The sequence below is a fragment of the Cyprinus carpio genome, chromosome A24 (genome assembly GCF_018340385.1).
Source record: "Cyprinus carpio isolate SPL01 chromosome A24, ASM1834038v1, whole genome shotgun sequence".
In the NCBI taxonomy this organism is placed as follows: domain Eukaryota; kingdom Metazoa; phylum Chordata; class Actinopteri; order Cypriniformes; family Cyprinidae; genus Cyprinus; species Cyprinus carpio.
Genome location: NC_056595.1, coordinates 1,228,277 through 1,255,100, shown reverse-complemented (window position 1 = coordinate 1,255,100; position 26,824 = coordinate 1,228,277). Strand labels below are relative to the sequence as shown.

General features: G+C 39.1%; 1 pseudogene; it reads right to left on the bottom strand.

Annotated features, from left to right (window-relative positions):
- LOC109094958 overlaps positions 1 to 24,529 on the bottom strand; it is a 30,333-nt pseudogene extending 5,804 nt beyond the window's left edge.
- Positions 24,530 to 26,824: the final 2,295 nt, after the last annotated feature.

Sequence of the window (26,824 nt, the reverse complement as noted above, 5' to 3'; positions counted from 1 at the left end):
GTGAAATATTATTATGATTTCATATAACTCTTTTCTGTGTGAATCTGTGTTAAAGTGTAATGTATTTCTGTGATGTGCAGCTGTATTTTCAGCATCATTACTCCAGTCTTCAGTGTCACATGATCTTCAGAAATCATTCTAATATGATGATTTGCTGCTCAAGAAACATTTCTGATTATTATCAATGTTGAACACAGTTGTGCTGCACAATATTTTTGTGGAAACTGTGATACATTTTATTTTTCAGGATTCACAGATGAACAGAAAGTTCAAAAGAACAGCATTTATCTGAAATAGAAATCTTTTCTAACATTATAAATGTCTTTACTGACACTTCTGATCAATTTAATGTGTCCTTGATTAATAAAAGTATTATTTTCTTTGAAAAGTTTTGGCATATATTAGCACTGACCTCATCAAATACTTATTATATGTTTATATCATTGGCGTTTCCTCTGAGGAGAGAGGCAGTGCCTCCTCGAAAAATTGGATGAGAAAAAAATTTGTATTACAATAATAAAAAATAGCAACCCCTCCTCGTTTCAGAACAGCACTGCACTGGTTTATATGCACATGTTACCAAAGCTAAAAGTATTACCTTAAAAAGTAGTACTGCTTAACTGTGACAGTCATACATTTAAAAACTTCTACTTCACATTTTATTCCCCAAACTGAAAATAGTTGAAAGAGAACCATTAGAAACACATCAGGAGCTTGTGGGAAATATTAGCATCTACTAAAAACAAAGGTTCTTTAATGGCTTTTAGGTTCAGCAATATGGAAGCAGATTAGTCTCAAATATAATTCACGCAAAAAACACGATTCACACATGCGTAGACAATTTCACATGCATGAAACCTAATTCACGTACACACAAAAAAAAAATCACGTGCGTGACAAAAATATATATATTCACAAAAAAGCAATTCACATGCGCAAAATACAATTATATATTCATAAAATACATTTCACAAATGCAAAACACAATTCGTAGATATACAACTGTGCACAAAAACCTTTGAATGTTTAAAATGTACGAGTGTCTGAATGTACAAATCTTCATTTACTACGAATCCACTCGGATTTGTGTGTGTGTGTTTTTGAGACTTTCCTGGCAGAGCTCTCTTCCCACGTGGGTCTGTCGTACTCTTTAGCCAATCAGATGCTATCTCACAAACCAAACAATCATATCATAAGCCACTGAGAGTGCATTCAAGGAGCACGATTCTGCGCACCTTTTGCGCAATATGGATTAATTAGAATGGAAATTAAGCCTTTACATCAGTAATCCCATAGACAGTAAAAGAAATGGACACAGCAACCCAATTGGAACTCAATTGAGACAAGTGAAGCCCATTTTTAGTGATTTTTAGCACTTCCGTTTCTGACGCGCAGACTCAAACTAAGCTTGATGACGTCAGCAACCTGTCTGACAGATGTAAATCTTCTAGTAGCTATGCGTGCAAACTGCCATCGTTAATCTTGCAGAGACGTGAGCTTGAGCGGGGAGTTCTTTGGCGTGAGTGAGCAGGAGTAAGTATTCTGATTAATTATTTTGTATAGTATTTTAAAATGTAACGCCAGGGCTTCTATGGGCTTCTCTCTTGACGTCTCCCCGATTGCCTGCGAGCTTCTGAATGCACTCTCGCTGGCTTATTATATGATTGGTTGAATGGTAATGGTAAGCTCGCATCTGATTGGCTAAAGAGTACGACAGACCCACGTGGGAAGAGAGCTCTGCCAGGAAAGTCTCAAAAACACACACACACAAATCCTAGTGGATTCGTAGTAAAATGACGATTTGTACATTCAGACACTCGTACATTTTAAACATTCAAAGGTTTTTGTGCACAGTTGTGTATATCTACGAATTGTGTTTTGCATTTGTGAAATGTATTTTATGAATATATAATTTTATTTTGCGTATGTGAATTGCTTTTTGTGAATATATTTTTTTTTTTTCACGCACGTGAATTTTTTTTGTGTGTACGTGGATTAGGTTTCATGCATGTGAAATTGTCTACGCATGTGTGAATCGTGTTTTTTGCGTGAATTATATTTGAGACTAATCTGCTTCCATACAGCAAAGACTCATATCAGTTCTTATGCACTGTGAAAAATATTGTAAATAAAAGATTTTTTAGAAGCCAATACTGTTTCAGTCTTTTTTACTCGTTTAATTTGATGTGTTACTTGCCATTTCTTTGTAATTCTGAGTGAAATGTACTATCAGGTGCTCTTACTGTCGAGGGGGCTGCGGATGGGGTAGGATTTGGTGTAGTTGGCCACGCAGCCGATGAGCTGAGGACTGATGCTCTGGCAGTACTCTTTGACCGCGTTGATCTGGGAGACGGTCGGCGACGAGTCTGTGCGGAAGATGGCCTGACAGTATTCACGGCAGTTTGTGTGTCTCCCTGCATAACTGCAGCATACTGAGCCCACTGGACACACACACACACACACACACACACACACCTTACCACACATGTCACAGAGCACTGACTCAATCATCATTTCTATATCTGATCATGCAGTCTGCCACTGTTTAATAACGGCTGTCAGATGTGCAGGGAGGTCTGGGAGTTTGTCTGCAGGGCAGCGCTCTACTAATGCACACAGATAAGCGCTTCATTCAGTCCTGAGCTCAGCGAGCGCAGGCTAAAGGTCGTGACCTTGCCTCCCAGGCACAGAATCAACTCCAGCTCATTTCCTTTCCATGCAGGCCAGAGACTGGAGACGTGACGTCATCAAACAGGAAGTTCAGTCTCTGAGGACCGAATCACATAAATGACCTCAGACGGACTGATAACCGAAGACCTTTTCATGCAGCTTTGCTTACTTTCATTTTTGGTGATACAGCTGTAGAGTGGTTTCTGCAAGAGATAAATAACAACAATTAGAATATTGCATCATAGTTTATGAAAAATTTATATCACAAAGAGACAAATACACTTTATTGTTATATGTATAATTACTTTTAATTCTTATTATTTCATGCTTTTTATTTATTATTTTATTTGATTTCTCACACAAAGCTGCTGTATGGTTTGCAGAGAGGTGTGCACTGTCCCTTTAAGACAAGCCATTTTAACTTTAGCCTTTCAAAATTGTGTAATACGTACACTACCATTAAAATGTATTATTTTTTTAAATTAATTTTAAATTAACACTTAAAGACATTAAATGTTAAAACATAAAGACATTTATAATGTTACAGCAGATTTCTATTTCAAATAAATCTCCTTAACTTCCTAACCATCTGTTAATCCTTAAAAACAAAAAAAAAAAATGCATCCACAAAAATAAAAAATATTATGCAACACAACTGTTTCAAACATTGATAATAATCAGAAATGTTTCTTGAGCAGCAAATCATCATATTAGAATGATTTCTGAAGATCATGTGACACTGAAGACTGGAGTAATGATGCTGAAAATACAGCTGTTCATCACAGAAATAAATTACAGTTTAACAGAGATTCACACAGAAAACAGCTGTTTTACATTCTAATAATATTTCACTGTTTTACTGTATTTTTGAAATGCAGCTTTGGTGAGCAGAAAAAACTCCTTTAGGATCTTTTGAATGGTGGTGTGGTAATAGAAATAAGGCACATAAAGGCTCTGTATTTCCCTGACTGCAGCTCTGAGCGATGCAAGCATCAGAAGCATCTATTCTAATGCTATGTAAAGGCTTGGATGGTTTTCACTGCATTAGAGTTGAGAGTATGCGTAAGTTTGCACAACGACTTCTCAGAAAACCAAGGGCACAAGATGAAAGAGCTGAAGTTGGTGTGAGAGCCATCCAAAGCAAACATTGTGCCGATGGTCTGCGTGTTTGTCTGGATCTCAAGAGTCTGACCGATGGAGAACGCCATCCGATCTACAGCATTTCTATCGGGAATCGTTACTCTTTTATAACTCTTAGCCAGCAGAATTCCAGATTTATTGGACTGTAATGTGGCGACAGCATGTCCAGCTAGAGGGAAATTATATTTTTCCATTGCTCAACACTAACAAAACGACCTCATAAAGAGGTTTGGGCTTGTGCTAGAAAGCAGGCTTTAAATGAACAAACACAAATAAAGCTTGAGTCCCATTTCAGACTGCAGAGCCGCCAGACAAACAAACACAGAAGTGTCCGGTCATATCGGGCTCTTTGATGAAGGACAGAGACCTCCCAGAGTCTGCCTGCTTTCATCTCAGCATCTCAGAGTCTGTGTGTGAAACAGATTCACAGCGCTTCTGAAGGAAATGGTTGTCAGGGAACTGTTATGTGGTTGCTAAGGTGTTTGAAGTATATTTTCCATACTGGCTCAGCACCAGCTCTATGATCTTCTGGTTTAAATCGGACTCAGATTATCAGTCTAATCCAGTCTTATTACTGAGAAGTATAACTAAAACTGTTCAAGCATGAAATATAGCTGCAATAAAGTCAAACATAAATATTAGATGACAAATTAATTCATTAATAAACAAGAAAACACATTTTAAAAATGTCAAAAAATAAAAACAAAAACTAAAAATAGAAAAGCTAATTTAAAATAATAATAAATACTGCAAATAATGCTAAAACCACTGGTGCGATCACTTGACTCTAATTTGGTTTTCTTAGTCAAAAATGACGGCTGTTTAAAAATAGAAAATATTATACAGTATATTATCCCCAAATCATGGATTCAATCTTCTTTCAGTTAGCACAGGTTTTGTATTTCTTTAGGAAATGATTGATTGAGCTTAAACCTCCGTTTTTAAAAAGAATGCTTTTCCACATCTGGAGGTGCATAAGCTCAGATCAGTGAGGCCTACAATCAATCAGTGCTAATAATGCAGCGTAATGACCGCTTTCTGGTCTCTTGGTCTTTTGACCAAAAACACCACAGTGTAACAAGGTGTGGGGACAAAAAAACTGGAATGAACTTAATGTGTAATTTCTGAAAGCCTGTTTCTACCTCGAAGAAGGAAAATAAAAGCATTTGTGACTCTCACAATCTCACATCTTCGACAATCTCTCACAATCTGCATTTCTCACAGTTGTGACTTTCTGTTTCACAAAAATAGAGTAACGTTTATTATTTCACACTTTCTCATAATTACCACAATGAGTTATTCTGACTCTGAGGTGGAAACAGGCTTCCAAAACGTCTGCATTTATTTGTAAAATAAAGGTAAAACTCCCACCTCGGTGTCTTTCTTGCATACTTTAGTGATGTCATTTTTAGACGATGCCTGAACAGAACATATAAAAACACAGATATAAGAATGACAGGTCAGTCATAAGATCTCACAGTCTGACAGTGACATCTCTACATTCTCTATGTTGTGGTCCGGGAGCACATGAGATGCGTGAGGTGGAGAGTCAGATCTGTTTACTGACCTGCTTGCAGTCCCTGCGGCATTCAGCGGAGATGGCCAGCTCACAGCAGCCCAAACCCACCCATCCGTCAGACTTCTTTGATGCCCCTGAAAATGTTCAGAATCACAGTCAGCCTTCCAGAAGATCTAATGCAGAACCATACATGACACACTGATGATGAGCCTCAAAACAACACGCCCTTCATATTTCCTGCAGACGTGTTTGAATGTGCAGTGTTTGGCTTGGGTTCTTTACGAGCTGAAGCTCAAAGCTCTGGACGGGGATTTAATGGCCATGTAAGGTGTAGTTTGACTGATGTGAAGTGTGATATTTGTGCATCTGGGAGGCATTAGGTCTTCAGAGACTCTAAATCCTCTCTTGTTCTTTTAAGGCTGGTACAGGTGTGTTCTGCAGACGGCTCTAAACGTCTCCATCTGCGTTCACCTACCCGGCAACGTGTTGTTGATGCAGACCCAAAGTTCACTCTGCAAAACCAAAAGGAGATGTTTAGCATGACAACAACTCAAAATACATCATCTGCTCGCTCTCATGTGCTTCCAAACCTGAGGATTCTTCTTTGAAGACAGAAGAAGTTTTATAGCAGATCATTATTTACTGAAAATCTCACTTCAAGCAACATGAGAGAGTTGATGATAATATAATGTTCAGGTTCAGAAGAACAGATTTAAAACGTGAGACTCCAAATGTAATATAAACCTAGAAATTAAAAATGAATAAATAAAGTGTTTTATTAAATACAATAACTTTTTGAATATTTATACATTAAATGTATTTATTTTTTAATCACACTACCATTCAAAATTTTGGGGTTGGTAAGATTTTTTAATATTTTTGAAAGACATCTCTTCTGCTCATCAAGGCTGCGTTTATTTGATCAAAATACAGTAAAAAATTTTAAATATTAGAAAAATTTCAAACATCTGTTTTCTGTGTGAATCTCTGTTAAAGTGTAATGTATTTCTGTGATGTGCAGCTGTATTTTCAGCATCATTACTCCAGTCTTCAGTGTCACATGATCTTCAGAAATCATTCTAATATGATGATTTGCTGCTCAAGAAACATTTCTGATTATTATCAATGTTGAACACAGTTGTGCTGCACAATATTTCTGTGGAAACTGTGATATATTTTATTTTTCAGGATTTACAGAGGAATAGAAAGTTCAGAAGAACAGCATTTATTTGAAATATAAATCTTCTGTAACATTATAAATGTCTTTACTGTCACTTTTTATTAATGCATCCTAAATGAATAAAAGTGTTAATTTCTTTTAAAAAATCTCACTGATCCCAAACCTTTCAACAGTAGTGTAAATATTTTGAGAATCTGGTGTCATGGTTTAAATTTTGTTCAACATAAAACACACAATGCAATATGTGAAGCATCTCAAAATGCAAACTGAAAGACAAAAACACTCTTATATAAGCAGTTTGGTCTCGTTTTAAAAGACTCGTATGAAAACAGCCTGTATATGTACAGGACTCGTATGAAAACAGTCCGTGTACAAAGATGGCTTCATGAGAACTACGCTGGTATCAGTGAAGCTGTTCTTATGTGCACTGTGGCTCCAGAGAGCCTCCTAACATGACTCAACTTTAATTAAAAGTAGATGCAGATGAGAGCCACAGAATGCTTTACTGAGCCATAAACGTCTGTGGCGGGACGCTGTTGGATTAGATTCATGGCCGCTCCTTATCCACACGGCCTGCGCTTTGACAAGATAATGAACCGAATAAACAGGACACCGTCTGAGATTCACATTCGACGTCAATGCTCTCTGGTGTAGGAAAAACAAGCCCGTCAAAACGATTCAGCATCATTTGTGAGGAGCACAAAAAACTGTGGTTTTGATGCATCAGACTCAAAAAAACTCTGAAATGCTTCCAAAATCCATTTACATCCATTTTCTGTGAATTAGTGCAGGACACACGTCCAATTGAAACAGGCCCGAGGCTTCCACTATGGCTAATTAGAGGCTGAGTGTAATTGCATATTGCATTCCAGCTTTGAAACTCAGGGAAAGAGGGTGGAGGGCGTCCATCAGCCTTCATCTCGGCTTCCTTTACTACCAAGCAGGTAAAACCGCAGGACCAGACCATGAGGGAGGAACAGGAAGCAGCAGCGCTCTCTCTGTTTAAGACTTCCTGTGTAGCGGGGGAGACAGCTGTAATGTAAACACAGATCTGGAGGACTGAGGAAATGCCTTACCAGAGACTCGGGGCAGTAACTGGGCAAACGGAGGAGAAAGTGCTTCAGACGCGATTCACTTCTGATGGTCAGGAGCTGCAGAGAGAAGCATTCAGTTAATGCACAGACAAATGTTTTGCATGTTTTAGATCAAAAGCATCATGTGACTTCGTGAAAGCAGCACACATGAAGCACTGCAGGGACCTTTGTCTTGGAATGATCTTTTTGTTTGGGCGTGATTCATTGCAATTAATTTGATTAGTTAAGTAGCATATCATGAATGAATTTAGAAAAACATTTGGAAACAATCATTAGCATTGCAATTCCATCTGCTGTGTGCAAAAAATGATACACAGAAACATGAATGCATAAACCATGGGGTCATTTTCATCTTTGGCTGAACTATGCCTTTAACAGATGAAAGGACAGTACGACACAGATATCGCTTTCTTCAGCGGACATTCAGACTAATGTTTTATTGTGAATATGAGACTGAGCTGAAGAATGAATGCTGTATCAGATGCAGGGAATCACACTCTCAGTCCACCTCTCTCTCATCACACAGAGAGCTTTTAATACAGTGATACAATAAGCTTTCAATGAAGCAACTCAACGTTCCTTCGTTACTTAAGATCAGAAGTAGTCTTGATCTTGAGTTCAGCTGTTACACTGAGATCTGAGTCTGTGGTGGAAGGAAGTAGTTCTGCACAAAAGAGGGTTATCGCACTCGTACAATAGTGCTTCATATCGTGGTCGCATCACCACCTCAGGTGTGCATTATTTTCTAATGTTTCGATTATTGCTTATATATATACCTAATAATTATTGCATAAAAATTTGTTTTCCAGTTCCTGGCACATGTGAAGCACTCAGAGGCTCTTGTGGTGTGAGAAAGCCTCGCTGTGATTGTATTTCTCAACCTCGGCCCAAACGCTCTGGATCTGATGTACGAGGCTCTGTGAATGGCGTGACGGTCAGAACCTGGAGCCGATCCTGTCATTCTGTCTGCCGTAAACAAATCAGCGGCTGGATTCTGTCTCTGGAAGCGCGATCAAGAATGAACTGTTCATTAATGCAGAGCGTCTGCCAGCGAGCAGTTTGGAGAACAGAAGCCAAACTCCGTTCCAGTGAATTATAGATCTTCATCATTTTACACAACAGCAGCATCTGAACGAGGCTGTGATGGTTTTCAGGCGGCTTGGCCAGCGTTTCTGCAAAGATTCCCTCTGTGATGAAGGATAATTAGCGACAAATGGGGACAGAAAATGGGAAAATATGAATTTGCTGGAAGATGTTTCAAATAATTTCTTCCTACCGAAAAACATGCACATGCACAAAATGCGCTTTTTTTTTTTGATTCTCATTTTCCCTACGTTTCAGTGATATTTGGAATATATCATACAAAATGTCCTTACTATCTGAGAGATATCACTGAATTAACACTCAAGATCATGTGTGACAGCCAATCAGAGGACTCAGAGGCGGGGCTCAGCCAGTGTCAACCAATCACATGATTTTAATAGGTTTTTTACAATTTTCACCACATTTTTGTAATATTGTGCTATTCATTTCATAATACTGTTTACTCATCTGCCACAAAAAAAAAGAAAAAAAAAATTAATTATAGAGGCATAATATAAATAAATAAATAAATAAATTATATAATTAAATTAAATTAAATTAAATTAAATTAAATTAAATTAAATTAAATTAAATTAAATTAAATTAAATTGTCTAGAGCTGTCAACACATTTATTTAAGAAAAAAGAGAGTTTGGAATAAATAATTTACAAATAGTTAACAATTAAAAAATAATTAAAAAAGTAAAAATAATAATAATAATAATAATAAATAATTAATTCATTTTTGACCTAGTTAATCATGCAACCCTTGGTCTATACATAAATTCCATACAAAGAAAATTTCCAGTTTTCACCATTTTTTTATTTTTTATTTTTATAAGAAAAATAAGCATAGCTGAATCAGTAGCTGAAAGGTGAGAGGATTTTAATGAGGCTTCTGTCTATTATCGGAGACGAGTGAAGCACATGATGTGAAGTGCAGCATTATAACTAACTGTGCGTCGCTCAGCAGCAGGAAGATCAGCGATCAAAGGAAAGCTGTGACTCCGCCCACAGGACCAGAGAAATGAAGCGTCCAGTCCGCTTGGAAAGTTCTCCTCGTTTCTTTCTTCAGTTTTTTGTTTGGAGGGCTCAATCAATGGCGGTTGCCTGCGAGATCTTCTAAAGCAGCGCAGCCCCTCCTCAAAGGGCTGAAGGCCTCGTCTCTTCATTAGGATGAAACGATTACGCCGTGACAGAACACACAAACCGCAGCAGCGCCGCTAACAAGCCGCCATTATTCTCTCCTGCTAATCTCCTGTTTTATAGCTCCGTCTCCATCTGATGGGCTCTCTGTCTCTCTCGGACACTCTAATGCTGGTTTCTGTATCTCCCGTCACTCGGGGACTGGCAGGTGCACACAGCAGGCTTCACTCAGACTCTCACTGTACTGAATGGAACAGTGTTTCTGTGCGGGTCAGCGGGTTAACGCACCGCTACTAACTGACCCGTCTGAACTTCATAAAGAGGCCATTCAGAGAGTTTTTCATGTCCTTGGAGTTGCAGAGCTCAAAAGACACACGTGAACCAGTGAAAGTCGCCTCGGCCTAATCGCGTTCACTAATGATGGGACGCAGGCCTTCACCTGCTCCACACGAACACAGAGCAGAGATGGAAACTCTCCTTTGCTCTTATTCATCACTCAGCTTCAAAGCACGGAGAGAAACACACTTTGTGAATCCCCAGCAGCTTTGTGTTCTCATCTCACTGATTCATGCTGGTTTCATAGTCTGCAGTGCTGCCAAAATATACAGCTCTCCTTTCGATTTCAAAGAATAACACAGTTATACCATGTATGCAATGTTATATGAATAATATCACTCAGCAGCATGGCATCCATATATTCATATATTTGTGAGGCATCCATATATTCAGTATATATATATAAAGACGTGTCACTAAATTCCCTAACCTTCTGTAATAAGGAATTATTACTGACTTCTAAAGGGTGTGTTTTGCAATGTCTATGAAATGCTTTCTTCATCTGTAAGTTTTATTGTCTTTGAATTGTCTTCATTTGGATGTGATTAACTGCAAATTAATTGAATGAGTTAGTTTAGTACATCATGTAATTGTAACGTTTGGTTTAGTTTGAGTGTTTGTTTCCAAGGACTTTTAGCTTTTATTTCCTTGTGTTCCTTAGTTCTACTAGGTTTTTCCTTGTTAACTGATCGTGTTGTTCACCTGTGTCTTGATTAGTTCTCATATATACGCAGTAGTGACTAGAATACCCTAAACAAAAAGTAGTATACTTCAAGTTTATTTTATTAAGTATACTTAAAGTTAAGTAAAGTTCAAGTATATTTTTAAGTATACTTTATGTAGCAAGTATACAAATATCAGTATTCTGGTAGTATACTTGTCAGTGTACTGTTTCAATACTACTTGGGACTAAATTGGCCCACTTTCTAGTATATAAAAGTATACTTTTAAGTATACTTTAAGTATAACAGTAGCAAACTTTGAGTATACAACTAGTTTACCTCTGTGTTTGTAGTTTACTGCAATTATACTAAAAGTGAACTATGCTAAAAGTTTACTAATTAAATACTTTGTACACTTTGAAGTATAGTTTCAGTAAACTACTAGTTTAGTAGTTTTATACTGCAAGAATACTCATAAGTTTTCTTTTGAGTGAACTTTACATCATACTTTAAGTATAATACTATATCCCTATTTAGGTTTTAATTTGTATATATTTAGTTATATGAATATCCGAACATATAAAGTAGATGCATCATAAAGCTTCATGCATTCTTTTTCAGAAAGATAATCAAAATGTAGATGGAGTCGATTAACTCCCCAAAGCTTGACTGTCATTATTACCTCTTCATCAGTCAACATTTTATTCCATAACATTACAGTTTTGATGCTGTTTCATGTCAGAAGATCGTGTTAGATTACATGTGTTAGTATCTGTTGTTTCTTTTTCTTCTTTACTTATGTTTTTTGGGAAATTCTGTACAGAAGATGTGTACTAGCGTCCTCTGCTGTATAACACTTAAAACACGGATTCTAGGAGCACAAGTATAGTTCAAACATATTTAGACTTTTTGTAAGTTTAAGTCAAGTGTACTTAAATGTCATTTTAAGTATATTTCTGAGAAGTACATAAAAAGTAAACTTAAAGCATACTTTCCTATTTTTAGTTTAAAAGAAGTATACTAATAGCAAACTTGAATCAACTTCTTTTTCGTAAGGGTAAGAACAACTCGGGAAATACAAACTTAAAGTCTTTGGAAACAAACACTGAAACTAAAGAGTTTTGATACAGTGTCAGATCTAATGACAATCTTTAATTGACTTATTCACAACAGACATTCTCAAACAGTCAGAGATTCTAACTGCTTTGCTTCTAGAGCCGTCTGTGGGAGAGCGTGTTCCTGCAGGTGTTCTGTGGGTGTGAATGTTGTTACCTGTTCACAGGCTTCTCTACACTGAGGAAAGAGCTCTGCAGCATGATGGCAGCAGGACGGATCTAGAAAACAGAGAGAAGGGAGTTCAGTCCATCTGATGCAGTCTACTCCCTCCATATTTCACTCTAAGCCCCGCTGACGGAGCATCCGCTCGCCGGCGCTTTGTATTCGGCCATAAACAGTCAGACTAAGCATCTTGAAATGGGCAGTTGGCAGTTATTCACTATGGGATGGATGTCTATATATGGCCTCACTGAAGCTCTGGTGCATGTAAAGGTCAGCGCGCACTGCTCATTAGTGGTTACATTTAATAAAATCACTAGGGATTTTTAATCAACATCAACGCTACACTCCAAGAAAAGTGTAAAACACACTACAATGTATCGATTTTTTCCATATTGATTTTTCACACCCATATTTTGAATCATATATGGCATTGTTTTCTGTTTTAATGTAACAGGAAGTGGATAATGTTCTGGCAGAAATCACCAGACCTTTCTGTTTTTCTTATGGTTTATGTTAGAAGCGTCCTAGTCTGGTGTGGACAGAGCTTCGCAGGTCTGGGAACCTTGGCTGCTTTGATTAGCCGAGACCCGCCCGAGAGGCTGTATGACTGATAGGTAACGCAACCAATCTGTAACGCCCTCCCCCGAGGACTGACCGTGCTCCACTCCCTCTGCTTCCACTTCCTGTTTGACTTCCATATAAACTCAGACCTGTTCATGTGCTAATCACAAAGTATTGCCAGTTCATCTGCCTTACCAAGTGTTATCCTAATGCTATTCCTGTTTATGATCCTGCCTGACTTCTTGACTCACGGTGTTTGTACTCTGCCCTTTAGTTGTGACGCCTGATTGGACTGATGTTTGTGTTTGGACTCATTGCCTGCCCCGTGTATGACGAATCTGTTTAAAGTCTTGACCTTTAATTAACTTCTGCACATGGATTCTAACTAAACTCCAGCGTCTCTGTTACACAATCACATTTCGTGTTGTGCCACGTTGTGTTTAGGGGAGTGGAAATGTCCCCACAATAACTGACTGTGTGTAAAACTCTTGGACATATTTTAAAAAGGCCATGCCACAAACTTTACACATTCCACATAATTTTGAAAATGCACAGTTTAGTTGATCCTGACAAGTGCTCATCATCACAGCTGTAAACACGACAGCTTCCTGCTTCCATGAAGGGTTTTTTTTATTCTAATTTTTATAAATTAGTGCTGTATAAATTGCTCAAAAGTGTCAGTAAAGGCATTATAATGTTAGAAAAGGTTTCTATTTCAAATAAATGCTGTTCTTTTGAACTTTCTGTTCATCTGTGAATCCTGAAAAATAAAATATATCACAGTTTCCACAAAAATATTGTGCAGCACAACTGTGTTCAACATTGATAATAATCAGAAATGTTTCTTGAGCAGCAAATCATCATATTAGAATGATTTCTGAAGATCATGTGACACTGAAGACTGGAGTAATGATGCTGAAAATACAGCTGCACATCACAGAAATAAATTACAGTTTAACTCATATTCACATAGAAAACAGCTGTTTTACAATGTAATAATATATTTCACTGTTTTTACTGTAATGTTTAGCTCAAATAAATGCAGCCTCAGTGAGCAGAAGAGACTTACATTTGGAAAAACATATTCTCATCTGTTTATGCTCCTCCATTATTAAAATGAAGAGCTTTCATCTCATCCTTTCATCAGTGTGATGTGATCTCTGTCTCGTCTCAGACGTCTGCACTGCTGAGTGCTCTTCTTCTTCTTGCTCTGGTTTCTGGATGATCTCTGCTGTCTGTCTCAGAGCATCTGGTTTTTAAACAAGCAGACGCGGCTGAAGAGAGACACACCAGCCTTTTCTTTCATAGTTTATGGAGACGACACCGCTGGTTTTTAATGTGTTGGATGTGCAGTAAATCTCACGCTTGTGCTGCTGTTGTTGTTCTGAGGTTGAGGAATTGACCTCCATTGTCTCTGAAGTAAAGCCACTAACTGAAAGCAGTCGCCTCTTTGATGGCTTCCACGCCATTCGTGACAAAGTTTTAAAGCAGTGATAAACATACGCTCACAGCGTGAGTAAAAGCAAGGCCTGCTGAAGCGAACCACAGCCGAACGGAGCTACGTGTGCTGCTATAAAACCAGAGCTGTGCAAACGTTCATTTAAAAGAGGTTTACGTGCTTGAAAGTCTAATAGACAGAAACATTTACACTTCTGTTATTCCAACATGGATGAGGATGGTGCTGAGGTTGAAAATGGTAATGGATTGTGTTGGGAGGGATATATCTGAAAGGAGACAGGAGAGGGCTTTGTGACACTGCCTTCAGGAGCTTTGGCTCGATCCACAGGCCTAGAGGCTAACGTTTGTGTTTTACACACATTTACACACAATTTTTTTTAATATATACATATATATTTTCATATATTAATATAGGACAAAAAAGAGTGTCGTATCATTGAGCCTTTAGCCAAGCTCGGGTCCCTGGGAACCAGATCCCTCTCCAGCATCAGGAAGCAACATGTGCTAGTATTTTGAGCTCCGCTGCTACTGTTTGCCTGTTTTTCTGAAGAATAGTAATAATGCCACCCACAAGCCACATCAAAGGAATTCCCCTCTTCAACCCTCCCTCGCTCCTGAACATCCACTGCACCCTCCAAACTGACCCATTCAGCCCGCTAGAGACGCTGTGTTCTTCACCCGATCGCTGCCCAGGCTCCCCGGGGAGTGAGGGAGAACGGGTAAAGCTGCCCCGGTGTTTGTGAAAGTGCACATGTGATGTCCAAAGCGGCCGGGATCTCTGGCAGGAACTGAAGACCACTTGAAAGGGAGGCACTCTGACGAAGGTGATCAAACAGCAATGAGAAGCAGACGAGCACGAGGTGGGGGTTACAATATGTGGCCCTGAGACCCCGGACCAAAGACACCATGAGGAGCCCATCAAAGTTCAAAGCCTCGGTTAGAGCGCCTACAGACACAACTGGAACGGATAAACCCTACGTTAACCGGCTGCTAACCAGTCCTGCGGCACATGGTGCTCGAAACACAACTGATGAAATATAACCCCTGACTGAACCACTTTACTGACCATCGACTGGGGCAGCCAATCCTGTTCTGCTCTGTTAGGACATAACATGACGCTGCTGAAGGTCCGGTGCTATTATGGGTTTCACGGGAGAGAAAAAGCAGATGCACGTTTGACTTTTTAATAAAGAAAATTATTTTTTAATGAGTTGTAACACATTACAAGCATATGCAATCAGATTACTTATTCAAGTAACTAGTAAAATAAGACATTACTTTTAAATGTGAAAAAAATACTTTTAAATATTTGAGAGCCTTTTTAAAATAAGTAATGCAAACTTTTGTTTCTTTTATTCACTGATATCTCTCCTGTCCCCATGTTGAGAGATTGAGAGAAATCAGGAGTGAGCGCAGACGCTTATTCATTTCACGTCTGGTGTGAAAGGACCTTTACATGTGACAAAAACATTACTTTTGGGTGTTATTAAAAAACAAATAAGCCAGCCCAGACCAGAAGACAAAAAAAAAATTAAAGCAAAAGTAACGTAATGCACTACTTTCCATAAAAAGTATCGGAATTACACAATATTGTAATGCATTACTTTTAAAAGTAACTTCACTGAGGACTGTCATGGACAGTATATCCTCTCTCCAGCTCGGGAAAAAGCCACTTGAATTCCTTCAGCAATCACACCAGCTCTTTTTAGAGGGATGGGATCCACTAGCATTCAGTGGCTGTTCTGGAAGCTGTGTCATTATTCTCTGAAACGCTGGTTAACCAGAATAAGATTGATTTTGCTGAGTTTGGCGTCGATTATATGCTGAGATTCTAGCAAATGGTCAATGAATATCATACCGCTTGACCACATTGTGACAGCAATATTCATTACAATAATATAGTCTTGTGTGAAAACAGAATGTCTGTTGTGCTGCTCCTAAATTTAGCTTGCAGTTTAGTTGACTCACTGGGCAAAGCTGGTTTTGTGTGGTTTCAAAAACCAAAAAAAATCTGTTTATTTTCCTTACACCATGAATACACATGTACACATCTTAATCAATATTTTCAAAACAGTTAAGTTACTCCATTTGACATTACAGTTTATATGACCTAATGTTAAGAAAGCATTTAATGAAGCTTCTTCTTGACCAGGCGTCAGTCTCTCACACCAGATATCCACCGCAGAGGTGCCACAGAAGCGCTTCTGAAGTGGCACTGTTTAATGCTGCTCAGAGGTGGCATAAATGCATTTACACACGACAGCTGTAACTTCATACAGTACTTTGACACTACAGGGGCTGAGGTGAATCAGAGCAGGCATAATGTAGTCTTCATGCAGCATCGCATCTTCACACAGAGTTCTGAGCAGGCACAGAGCAGCCTTAACTCAGCTGTGTGCAGATTCTTTCCTTGAGTTAAGATTCTGAAATGCCGTTGTTTAGAAGTGTGATGTAAGTGTACACAATGCTGATCAATAGTGTAATGTCACTTCAAGAATTTCAGACTGGTGAAGTTGTTCTCAGAAGAGCATAAAATAGTAACTATCAGTCCACACTGTGGTTAAAGAGAAGGGAAGCAGAGCAATCTGTGGCCTCTTTGTGTCCGTCGCCGGGGTCCCTGAACGAGCTGGGATTTTAATGACACAGTTGAAGGGTCGCTGAAGCATTCAGTCCTGCTTACAGCCGCTCAGAACCCTACCTCAGGCATTCGGTGCTGGGGACACGGTAAAAGCCATGGCCACTGCTGGAGTGAGTGTGTCTCTGTGGAGAAACCACAGGGCAGCAGAAAGCAAACATCATGTCTGGCGCTCCCTGAGTTGAGTAGCACGGTGAGCTCAGAGGTCTACATTATACAAGGAGAGCGAAGCGAGCGCTTTCTCACGGCGAGAGCTTTAATGAGCAATGACAGCGGCACACAGGCCCATGAGACGAGGCCACGAGCGCAGCGGCAGACTGTGTTCAGATATCTGACGTCTACAGACGTTTGTTTACACCATGGGATAAAAATATAGCGCTGGTTTTAAATGCTCATGCAAAACTAGGCTAAAGTATGATTTTTTTTTATGGTGCTAAAACATTTATAAACATTATAAATGGAGTTCACAAAAGAAATAAAATGATTAAATAATCCCTTTAAAAGAAAAACAAAGTTTTGAGGTCAGAGGTCAAGGGGAGCGTTAGGGTGCTGGACTATAGTAAGCATCAGTGGAAGCCCAGCGTACGCTCAGTGCCTTCTCACTTCAGCACGAGTCTGTTATGCAGTAACTTCAGCAACACCTGCTGTTACACTCAGATGAAGTAACACACTGAAAGCAGGAGCAGAAGGTCCTGTACAAGCTGAAAAACCAACAGAGAGCCGGAGCAACAAAAGGCTGAGTGACAGAGGCGGTGCGAGGCGGATGCTAATGCTGTCACGCTGTAAAGAAGCATGCGCCGTCACACAGAGGGGCTCCGAGAGACACAATAGAGCGGCGCACAGCTGAAAGCAGCGGACTGACTCCAGTACAGCACACTCTCTGAGCTACACAACCCCCAGCAGAGCGTCTGACAGAGACACACACGACCTCATCCCGGCCTTCACGCTCTTCTGTGTGATCAGACTCAAGGACGTGTCACTGTGATTCCTTTCCCTCCTGCCAGTGTAAAGAACTGTGTATCAGCCGACCACCATCACAAATAAACACTGTTCTTCTGAACTTTCTGTTCATCTGTGAATCCTGAAAAATAAAATGTGTCACAGTTTCAACAAAAATATTGTGCAGCACAACTGTGTTCAACATTGATAATAATCAGAAATGTTTCTTGAGCAGCAAATCATCATATTAGAATGATTTCTGAAGATCATGTGATTTAAATTTGTGTGATTAAAATTTTTATTCAAATTTTTACTTGATTTTTTTTTTTTTATTTAAAGCAATTTTCTTTAAAATAATGATTAAGTAAAAACATTTCTTTCTACTTTAAAAAGCTACATTACATTAAATATAAAAATTTTGCAAAACCACATGAAGCCAGCTTAAATGACAAACAGCAGATTTCTTGGCACATGTGCTCTAAACCAGATTTTGAAGATGTTTTTATCCTCCTGGGCACTCTTATTTGTGACCGAGCCAAAAATGAAAATATCCTGTGGCCGAGCTAATACTGCTATTCCACAAAGATTCTTCCTCTTTCTAAAGTCAGCATGGGTGGCGAGCGCCGATTTCAGATGCCACCCACCACGTCCACACACACACACACACACACACACACACACACACACTTCTGTAAGCTCCTGAAGCTCAGCCTCTCTCTGTGTGATCCGTCAGCCCTACACCACACATGCGGCTCCTGTGATGCTCACATGGCGAGCGGTTATCAATCAGGTCCTCCTGACACGTGCCATCTTCATCATGAATGGGACATCTGCTGCAGCGGAGCCTGTGTTCCTCGCGGAGCTGCAGTTGGCACACAAACACAGAGACACTTCCACAGACTACAGAAGTCTGTGGAACTCCAGAAGATCTGAAGCGTGGACAGATGCCGTCTGAGACAGCGCTGATAAACACAACGGCTGATCGTGAGCTCGAGCAACCAACTGAACACAGATATCCTCAGGATTCACTTCAGAACTTACAGGACTGATCCCAGGGCTTAAAGATTAATACTAATAACAAACTTTAACTTCAGAATGAAGTTCCTCCAGTTTCCTCCAGGATAATATTACTGTTTCATAAATGCCATTGGATAAAGTATCTAATTAGCAATTAGTAAATCATTTGCATATTGTAGGTAGTTCGTCACTATAATTTAAAAGATTTGTTTTAATGTTGCACCGAGGTGTCATTTATTTGATTAAAAATACAGTAAAAATGTGAAATATTATTATAATATTATTATTATAAAGCATCGTACAGTGTCACATGATCTTCAGAAATCATTCTAATATGATGATTTGCTGCTCAAGAAACATTTCTGATTATTATCAATGTTGAACACAGTTGAGCTGCACAATATATTTGTAAAAACTGTGATGCATTTCATTATAAACAGCTTTAATATAAGAATAGAAAGTTCAAAAGAACAACACTAACAATAAACATAAATCCACTTTTAAACAATAAATGTCTTTACTGTCACGTTTGATCAATTTAATGTCTCCTTGATGAATAAAAGTATTCATTAATTTCAAAAAAAAAAAAAAAATCTTCCTGACCCCAAACTTTTGAACAAAAAATTATGCACAAGTTATAAGTTGCCTTCCATTTGTTATTATTGTTAACAACAACAATAAAGTATATGTGCAGGCTAGAATACTGCATCCCTCTGTACAGAAAACTGTGTGCATTTCTGATGAAATAAAGTCCTTCACTGAAGCTTTTCAAGTAAAGAATTAAAATGTTTCATGTTGAAAATATGGAATGTATGTGGTTAAGCATGAATTGTTAATTTCTCTTCCATTGCCAAAGCGCTTGTGAACAGAGCCTCCCTTCACTCGTATAAACAGCACATTAGTGACGCGATGCGTGAAGCTGTCCTCGGGCCGCGTTCAAGTGGCATCATTAAAATCCGTTTGGGCTTCCATTGTGTTCAACAGCTGATTTCTGACAGAAGCCTTCCTGCAGCTCAGCGTGATGAGACCAACGTCTATCCAACGGTTCCTGTTTCACTAACGATTCTTTGAGAACTTTTAATGAAATTATGAGACAGTTTCAATAATAAATACGATCTAATAAGTGATCTTGTATAACAGGGGTTCAGTTTCAGAGACGAGCACGAGGATGTTCACTCATCAACTCAACCATAAATGAACGCTCTGTACATCACGGTTTGCTGCCGAACCTGAAACGGCTGCAGATCTCTTCCTGGTGCAGCTTTTCAGCCCAAAAGCTTGTTTTCTCTCACAGCTGAAGTCGGAGGAAGTCTGTCCGTCTGTCCAGTGTTACGAGAGCCGCTTCTATAGCACTTTTGCCTTCCTGTGTCACCCTTTGCCCCGTCTTTACAACTCCAGAGCTCAGAGCCGTACAGCGCTGAATGGAGGCTGATTCTGCTCTGTGTTTTTCTGCCGGCTCCTGCATTCCTGCGTGTCAGGCCCAGAGAGAATAATGCCCACGGGTCAAAGGTCACTTCCTGTGCATCAACAAGAACAGACTGACCAAGGGGGAAACAGGAGGATGAAATGTAAAATATTTAACACTTTCATCATTTTGGTTGATACGAAACCAAGGTTGAACAGCTTTTTGAGCAAGTATTTGTCAGGCGTGTGACTTTCTCTCAGAAGAGTCAGCCAGCTGCGTGATTCGTCTGTAAAAGAACGTTCAGAATCACTTCCAGAAACCACCGCATTGTATAATGCACAAAACAACGCCAAAATGATCATGAGTTTGACAAGAAGGATCTTTGACGATGATTGAGCAGCTTGCAAATGTCCAGTTTGTGGTGAGGAAGTGTTTTTTACTGCATGCAACGGGTTCCAAAACCAAACAAAACCAGAAAAAAAAAACCTTCAAAAAGCAGAGCACTGGAAGATAAACAAACCAAGCAAATGTCAATTACTCATTTAATACAAATTAATGGCAATTCTTTCAAGATGCATTAAAAAAAAAAAAAAAACTGAAACGCAACTGCAGTAAAGATGATTTACTAAGCAGCACACTTCCAAAAAACTCAAACTGATGATTTGAAGCTCCTTTATTCAAATGCTCAGATGTTCTTCCACTGAAGCACAAGATGCTTTCTGGATCATCTCACGTCACGCTGGAGAACATGATCAGCAGGTTTCATGCAAACCAAATACTAAGACATTCATTTTTCATGACTCAAATTATCTATTAACATCATTTGTAATAAAAACACTTGCATTCAGTTAGAAAAAAAAGAAAGAGAGAGAGAAAAAGATTTTAGATGTAGCCAAACTGCTAAAAAAAAAAAAAAAAAAAAAAAAAAAGTTTAAAGGGCAAAAAATGTGCAAAATATTTTCCTCTGTTGAAATTGCATTTACAAATGAAAGGCCTCAAAGCAAAGTGTTCTTTTTTATAAATAAAGGTTTTTGATTGAAAGTTTAGTAAAGATTTCAAAGGGCTCATTTTAAAACACCTGATAAGAATAAACAGGCTTCATGGAGACATGTGGAAGCCATCAACTAAACAGCTCTCTGGAACGCCACGAACAGATGAATTTACTATAGCATGAAGATATTTACTACGGATTATTTCAATTGTTCTCCATTAAGATCAGCATTTCACCCTGGACTCCGTGTGATCTGATGAAGTCAGTTCTGAACCTTCATAATGACATGAAAGTGCCAGATGTCTTCAAACGACATGAAAGGCATGTGGGCATATCATGAGTCCGGCCGTACACATGTCCAGCAGAGACATGCATGTCTGCAATCAGAAGGAAAGCACATGAGGGCTGGATCAGAACCGGCCTGCCACCCCATCGGCTCTTCAAACCCAATAACAAGACATCAAACACCACATAAAGTGGAGCGAGTCCAGTGCATGCAGATCCAGTGCTTTGGCAAAGGACTAAATGAGTCCATGAGCTGTAATGTCTTGCACATGTTCAGGTGGAGAGGTGCTGCTATTGCTCAGTCTCAGCAGATCATGCAAAACTGAGAACGAGTCTAAAAACATACAACCCAAACCCTGCAATCAAAAGACTCAGAGAAACAGAATGAAAACGGTGTGTAGAATTCTGAAAAACTTTGAACTGCGTGAACCGGAGAACAAGAACCAAACTTCTGTAAATGCTAAAAAACACAGTGGATTGAAGACATTCCTTATTTCATACTGTATGGATGACACTGATTTTAAGCATGACTTTGATTTTCAGCGATGTCTGCCACCTCTGTTTTTCCTGTTCTTGTCCTGAGCCGCATGTGAAGGAGTCTAATTTGTTGCAGATGTTTGCGTAGAAGAAAAAAACAAAAACTGCTTCAAATAGTTAGAACGCGAGCGGCTGCTTGATCTGCTGGACGTGATTCACTCAAGGCAGCGTTTGGAGGAACACAGCTTCACAACAGAGCTGTGAGAGGAGAGCTGGACACCGTGAATACAGGATCAGAGGGTTAACAGCCGACTTCAGCACGCTCACGTCCTCCATCAGAACGCCTTCTGTGTCTGTCAGAGTCACGTCAGTTATACACTGAACAATATCCCGAGTTCACAAACACACACACACACACATGCGATACACACACACACTTCACACAAACACTTCACACACACACACTACACACACACTTCGCACACACACACACTACACACACACCACACACACACACACAATGCTTCACACTCTCTCACTCACACTTCACACACACACACACAAACGCTTCACACTCTCACTTCACAAACACACACACTCACAGACACACACACACATGCTTCACACTCTCACACACACACTACACACACACACACAAACACACTCACTCACTTCACAGACACACACACACGCTTCACTCTCTCACACACACTTCACACACACCACACACACACTCACTCACTTCACAGACACACACACACATGCTTCACTCTCTCTCTCTCACACACAAACACACAACACACAAAAAAAACAAACGCTTCACTCTCACACACACTTCACACAAACACACTTACTCACTTCACAGACACACACACATGCCTAACTCTTACACATACAAACACACTCACTTCACACACACACACACACACACGTATACACAAACAGATACACTGTCACACACACACAAACAACACACTCTGTCACACATAAAAACAGACACACTGTCACACACAAACACATGCACACAAACACACGCGCACACACACACACACACACACACACACACAAACACACACACACACACACACACACACACACACACACACACACACACACACAAACACACACACACACACACTTCAAAGCATTTTGGCATCCAGATGTAAGTTTGACTTTGTTTGACACTGATAGAACATGAAAGAATTGTCTTTAAATTTTATAAACAACATCAACATTTTGCCATTGTAAATTAGTATAATGTATGTTTAACCAAAATTTTTTTTTTTTTTTTTTTTTTGCCGATGCAAAACATGGAACATGATTCGCTGATTCTGACACCTACAACAAACGGCAGCTGTGAACCAAAACAACAAATATTTGCAACACCTTCAGCACACTTTGATGAATACCATCAGCATGACCTCAGCTCAGCTGAAACAGCTGCTGAAGAATCTGTGACTGTCTGTGTCTCAGCAATCTTATAATTACACAATAACTGCAAAAGCACTTCAGTTCCCAGAATGCATTGTGGTATAAAAAAAGCATTGCCTGTATTCACTATTTGCTTGATTATTTATGAAAATATATTGTAATTTAACATTATAAAGCACAATATTGCAATTATAAGTTATGATCAGAATTAAGAGTGAATCATAATGCAAAACTTGTTTTCTTAAAAGTGCAAAATTAAATAAATTAAAGTAAATGTAATCACCAAAACTGTGCCCTCAAACGAAACACATATTTGAACTATTATCCCACATTACAGTCACTGATGCATAGTATTTTGTTATTATGAAATGACTTTTGTATGAATTTTGTAAAATCGTGGTGTTCCACAGTGAGTCATTCTGTAGCCCAGAGCGCGTTTATGAATGATAAATGTGTTGCTCTAATAGCAGTCCTGACAGGATGTGACTGTATCCGCTCGAGCGCGCACTCTCATTCACAGACTGCTATTAAACACTTTATTCAGGTCCTGCTTTCTGTTGATTTATATGACAGCTGAAGATGATATTCTCAATCGCCCATATGACAGCATGAATAATGGATTCATAAACTACTCAACGAAGTTACGGGAATATAACGGTACAGTCGAGCATATACAAAGATCAGTATAGACTCGATCAGTGATTTATGCATTAACGATCATAACACAAATCACAATTTAATAATTCTGATGCAGCATTTAAAGCCTGGTTGAGAATAACGGCGCAGAATCAACAAGTCCAAACTTGCGATCGTGTGGTTAAAATGTCGCTATTATTAATAGCGTCTCAACTTTAACCTCGTCTCATCGGTGAGAAATGATAATTTATCGGATACAACTAGCAGATTCTTGACGTTAAAACAACTAGAAGCAGAAGCGGAGAAGTGAAAGCGGACTTACCCTGAGTGTAGACGAGGACGCAGAAGTTGCAGGAGAGAAGCAAAATGATTATCTCAAAACACACGTACATCTTATTAAAATCCTAAAGTGCATGGTGGAGTCAAACGCAAACGAGACTCGAGCTCCATGAGAGCATCTGTGCTGGCGGGAGCGCAGGAGAGCACAGGCCGCTCAGGAGACGCGGAGCGCGGCGTGGAGCTCTGAGCATGTGCGGCGGAGCCTGGAGGAGGAGGAGCAGGGCTGGGTTCACTGACGGAGCCATGAGAAATCAGCGCACTTATACCGTTATGTGCCCGAGGGGAGGGAGAGGAGGGCGGACACACGGGCACGAGAGAGAGGAAACAAGAAAAACAGCCTTGCAAAACTTCAACAACAACAAAACATTTTTTTGATCAGACACAGCCATAACACAACAAGAGTTAGAAAAAGAAGAAAAAAAAAACACATAAACATTAGCTTAGAGAGAAAACAAAAGAAAATTACAAATAAACAAGACTGAGAGAGAGAGAGATGTGCTCAATATGTGTCTGTCTGTCACCAGAGAAGAGAAACACTCAACCTGCCCTGATCTGATGTGTCCAGCACATGACATATTACTCTGTTATATTACTTACATGTATATTTTGCCTCTGTAAATCTAATACTAAATCTCATTTTATTTTATTTCTAACTTATACACTTACACTAATTCATTTTGCACTACATGCTTAATACTTAATATATTATTATAATTATTATTATTACTTTTATTCTTTTTCTTTCTGTTAATACATATGTGCACTATTTGTAAGCAGCCCAGCTGAAACTGCTTTGGCAATACAAATGTACAGTTTTTATCATGCCAATAAAGCACACCTAAATTGAAATTGAAATTGAGAGAGAGAGAGAGAGATCAGTGAGGAAGTTCTGGTGTCCCACCTCACTCCCCATCACACATCATTATTCCCACCTCAGTACCAGAAAAGCGACAACCCAGAGACAAACCATCATCTCAAGCCTTCTACCTCGCAGAGATGTACCACAACGGATCATCAACACAATCAACGTGGAGATTGAAGTCGATCAAAATTATTTTTGGGAATTATGGAATAATTCAGATAAATCCAAAGAAGCCAAACACATTCCCATCCATGACCCAAACAACCAGACTGAACATTTCTGGAAAACTCTATTCACAATCCAAACCAACCCTTACCCAAAAACATCTGACCTCCCAATTACATAACCTAGAATTCACAACAAAAGAGCAGCTTAACCATTTTGACAAGCCCATAGCAGTAAATGAACTAACAGACAAGATGAAATCCCTAAAATATAAAAAATCCTATAGCTTGGATGGAGTATCTAATGAGATGCCGAAACATAGCAGCCCCAAACTGAAAGATGCTATTCCGAAATTATTTAATCTCTCATTAAAAGCAGGACACTTTCCTGAAATCTGGAAAACACATACAAGGGCATCACAGTGAGCAGTAACCTCAGAAAACTATTCTGCTCTATTAGTAATGACAGATCAGTTCAGATCATTTAAGAACACAAGATTCTAAACAATTATCAAATAGAGAACATCAGATCACATCTATACACTCCACACACTCACACAAAAATATGTTCAGCAGACAAAACAAGGAAACATTTTTTGGCTGCTTCATTGATTTTAAAAAAGCCTTCGATTTGGTATGGCACAATGGACTTTTCCTAAAACTCATCCAAAGTGGAATAGGAGGAAGGACATGACATCATGAAGGACAACAATTGCTGTGTCAAGATCAACGACAGACGGACTGATTATTTCCGTCAAGCCTGACGCAAGCCTGACTTAATATCTATATGAATATGAACTGACATCAGCACTTGATAAGTCCTCTGGTCCTGTTCTGACCCTCGAGGGCAGAGGAATCAGATGCCTCCTGTATGCTGCTGTCACTCATGAAGAAGGACTGCACCAAAGCCTCTTCATTTCGGAAAAGTACAGTATTGATTGGGCCTTGTTGACAAAAAAATATATAATTTTACAATTGGGGGATTAATTCTTAATAATGTCACCTGTGAAATTATCTGGATCTGACAATTTCAGCCTCTGGACAGTTCAATACCGCAATAAAAGATCTGACGGATAAGACACGCAGGGCTTTCTATAGGATGAGAAAACCACTGTTCAAACTCAACACACCCATTAACTGTGGCTGAAAATCTTCCATAGCATCATCAAACCCATTCTTATACAGCTGTGAAATCTGGGGCCTCAAATCAAAACTAAACTATGAACCATGGCACAAAAACCATGAATTCTACCTTGAATTCTGCAAAAACATCTTGGGAAAAGTTCTCCGGACAGTTACCCATCGAATTTCTCAGCTGCACACCCACAGAAACCAACTACTTTCTCAACTGAAAAACCACAAAAACCAACTAATACATCACAATATATATACTGTAATCATGTACATACATTACAGTATTTTGATTTTATCCATTGGTTAGCAATTTCTTAGATAGATAGATAGATAGATAGATAGATAGATAGATAGATAGATAGATAGATAGATATGCAAGGAAA